The sequence below is a fragment of the Galeopterus variegatus genome, unplaced genomic scaffold (genome assembly GCF_000696425.1).
Source record: "Galeopterus variegatus unplaced genomic scaffold, G_variegatus-3.0.2 Scaffold6762, whole genome shotgun sequence".
Lineage (NCBI taxonomy): Eukaryota > Metazoa > Chordata > Mammalia > Dermoptera > Cynocephalidae > Galeopterus > Galeopterus variegatus.
In genome coordinates, this window is record NW_007732873.1 from 189,630 (window position 1) to 193,319 (window position 3,690).

Here is a 3,690-nt window from a genome sequence, read left to right on the forward strand (position 1 = left end):
TGTGCCACCTCCTGAAACTTGGTGGCTTCCTGCAGGTTCAATGACAGAAGCAGCCCAGCTGGGGCTTCAAAGCTCACCATACCAAAAACGCACCAACAGACACACACCAGCCCTTGCCCATTTTAAAATTGGGTTATTTGGGGGGGTTTTTTTGCTGTTGAGTTGTTTCAGTTCCTAATATATTCTGGATATTAACCCCTTTTCTGATGTGTAGTGTGCAAACACTTTCTTTCATTCTGCAGGTTGTCTCTTCACTTTTTTGATAGCGTCCCTTGCTATGCATAAGCTTTTCAGTTTGTTGTAGTCCCATTTGTGTATTTTTGCTTTAGTTGTCTGTGCCTTTGTAGTCTTGCTCAAAAAAGTGCTGCCCACTCCATTTCATGGAGTGTTTCCAATCTTCATGTACATATCCAATTTCTTTCTGCTTTCTTCTAGTAGTTACATAGTTCCAGGTCTTAAATTTAGATCTTTAATCCATTTTGAGTTAATTTTTATGTATGGTGAGAGCTAGACGTCTAGTTTCAATCCTCGGCATGTGGATATCCAGTTTCTCCAGCACTGTTTATTGAAGAGGCTCTCCTTTCCCCACTGTATATTCTTGGCACCTGTGTTGAATATCAGTTGGCTGTAAGCATGTGGGTTTATTTCAGGGCTCTTTATTCTAATCAGTTGGTTAATTTGTCTGTTTTTTATGTCAGCACCATGTTGTTTTTGTTTATATAGCTTTATACTATATTTTGAAGTCAAGAAGTATGATTCCTCCTACTTTTTTCTTTTTGTTGAAGATTGCTTTTGCTATCTGGGGTCTTTTATGGTTCCATACAAATTTTTTTCTTTCTTTTTTTTCTTTGCTTTTCTCTCTTTTTTTTTTTTTTCCTTTTTGTGTTTATCCACACAAATTTTAAGATCTTTTTTCCTATTTTTTTGAAGACTGTCATTGATACTTAGATAGGAATTGCACTGAATGCATAGATTGCTTTTGGTAATATGGATATTTTGATGATTTTAATTTCTTCAACCCAAGAACATGGGATATCTTTCCATTTATTTGTGTCCTGTTCAGTTTTTTTCACCAACGTTTTATAGTTCTCATTGTAGAGGTCTTTTACCTCCTAAGTATTTTAGGAGGTAAAATTTACTCCTTGGTCAAATTTACTCCTAAGTATTTTATTTTTTTTGGTAACTATTGTGCATGGGATTATTTTCTTGATTTCTTCTTCAGCTATTTTATTATTGGCATATACAAAGGCTATTGATATTTGTGTGTTGATTTTGTAACCTGCCACTATACTGAATTCATTTATTATTTCTAGTAATTTTTTGGTAGAGTCTTTAGGGTCTTCTTTGTTTGGGATCATGTCATCTGCAAATAGGGATAATTTGACTTCCTCCTTTCCAATTTGACTGCCTTTTATTGCTTTCTCTTGCCTTATTGCACTGGCTAGAACTTCCAGTACTATTTTGATTAAGAGTGGGGAAAGTGAGCATCCTTATCTTGTTCCAGATCTTAGAGGAAAAGCCTCCAATTTTTGTTCATTCATTATGATTTTAAATATAGGTTTGTAATATATGGCCCTTATTGTGTTGAGGTTCTTTCCTTCTATACCTGATTTGTTGAGTGTTTTTATCATGAAGTGGTGATAGATTTTATAAAATGCTTTTTCTGCATCTATTGAAATGGTCATATGTTTTTTTTTCTTCATTCTGTTGATGTGATGTATCATATTTACTGATTTGCATATGTTGAATCATCCTTGCATCCTTGAGATGAATTCCACTTGATCATGGCAAATGATCTTTTTAATAGCTCTTGGATTCTGTTTGCTAGTATTTTGTTGAGGATCTTTGCATCTGTGTTCATTAGGGATATTGGACTGTAGTTTTTTATTTTTTGGTTGTATGTTTTTCCAGGTTTGGTATGAGATTAATGTCGGTCTCATAGAATGAATTTGGAAGTATTCCCTCCTCTTCAATTTTTTGGAAGAGTTTGAGAATTGGTATTAGTTCTTTAAATGTTTGGCAGTATTCAGCAGTAAAGTCATCTTGTCCTGGGTTTTTCTTTGTTGGGAGACTTTTTATTACTGCTTCAATCTTGTTACTTCTTATTGGTCTGTTTCAGTTTTCTAGTTCTTCATGATTCAACCTTGATAAGTTGTATGTGTCCAGGAATTTATCCATTTCTTCTAGAATTTCCTGTTTGTTCGCCAATGGTTTGTCATAGTAGTCTCTTCTGATCTTTTTTGTTTCTGTGTATCAGTTGTAATGTCTCCTTTTTTATTTCTGATTTTATTTGAGTCTTCTCTCTTCTTTATCAGTCTGACTAAAGGTTTATTCATTTTGTTTATCTTTTGGAAAATCGAACTCTTTGTTTCATTGATCTTTTGTATTTTTTTTAGTCTCTATTTCTTTTATTTCTGTCTGATGTTTGTTATTTCTCTCCTACTGATTTTGGGTTTGACTTATTCTTGTTTATCCAGATGAGGTGTAATGTTAGGTTGTTCATTTGGAGTTTTTCTTCTTTTTTAATGTAGGCATTTGTTGCTAAAAACTTCCTGCATAGAACAATATTTGCTGTATCTCATAGGTTCTGGTATGTTGTATTTTCACTTTCATTTGTTTCCAGGAATTTTTAAAATTTCCATTTTGATTTTTTTTTTTTTGGCCCATTCATTGTTTAGGAGCATGTTGTTTGATTTCCACATATGTGTATGGTTTCTAGGGTCTCTTTTACTATTTATTTATATTTATTTATTTTTTGGTGGCTGGCCAGCGTGAGGGTCTGAACCCTTGACCTTTGTGTTATAACACTACATGCTAACCAGCTGAGCTAACCAGCCAGCCCACTGATTTCTAATTTTATTCCATTGTGGTCAGACCAGGTAGTTGATGTGGTTTCAATTTTTAAAAATCTGTTGAGACTTGTTTTGTGGCCTAACATATGGTCTATTCTAGAGAAGTTCCATGTGCTGCTGAGAAGAATGTGTATTCTGCAGCTGTTGGATGAAATGTTCTAAATATGACCATTAGGTCTAATTGGCCTAGAGCAGAGATTAATTCTGATGCTTCCTGGTTAATTTTCTGTCTGGATGACCTGTCCTTTGCTGAGTGGGGTGTTAAATCCCCAACTATTACTGTGTTGGAGTCTATTTCTCTTGTTAGATCTAATATTAGTTGCTTTATGTAACTGGCTGCTCTGGAGTTGGATGTGTGTGTATTTAGAATTGTTATATCCTCTTGTTGAATTGATCCCTTTATCATTATATAATGATCTTCTTTCTTGTTTTTTACTTTCCTTGGCTTGAAGTCTGTTTTATCTGATATAAGTATAGCTTCTCCTCCTCTTTTTTGGTTTTCATTTGTGTGAAACATCTTTTTCCATCCCTTCACTTTCAGATGGTATGTGTCTTTATAGGTAAAGTTAGTTTCTTGCAGGCAGCTGTGAGGAAAATAGAGTAGTTTAGTCAGGCCTCCTTGCCTGAGGTACAGCTGGGTGTGGTATAGCACATCCTTTGTAGACAAGTTGTGTGGGAGTAGAGTTAGTGCACATGTGTGCCCATGTATCTTTTTGCTTGTTGCTATTTTTGTGTGCTCTTCAGTGTGTATGAGGCAGCGGCTCTGAGCATGAGCTTGCGTCTAGAAATAAAGCCTATTATTTCTTCACCCACAGCTCCAATGACCTTTTCCTAGGTC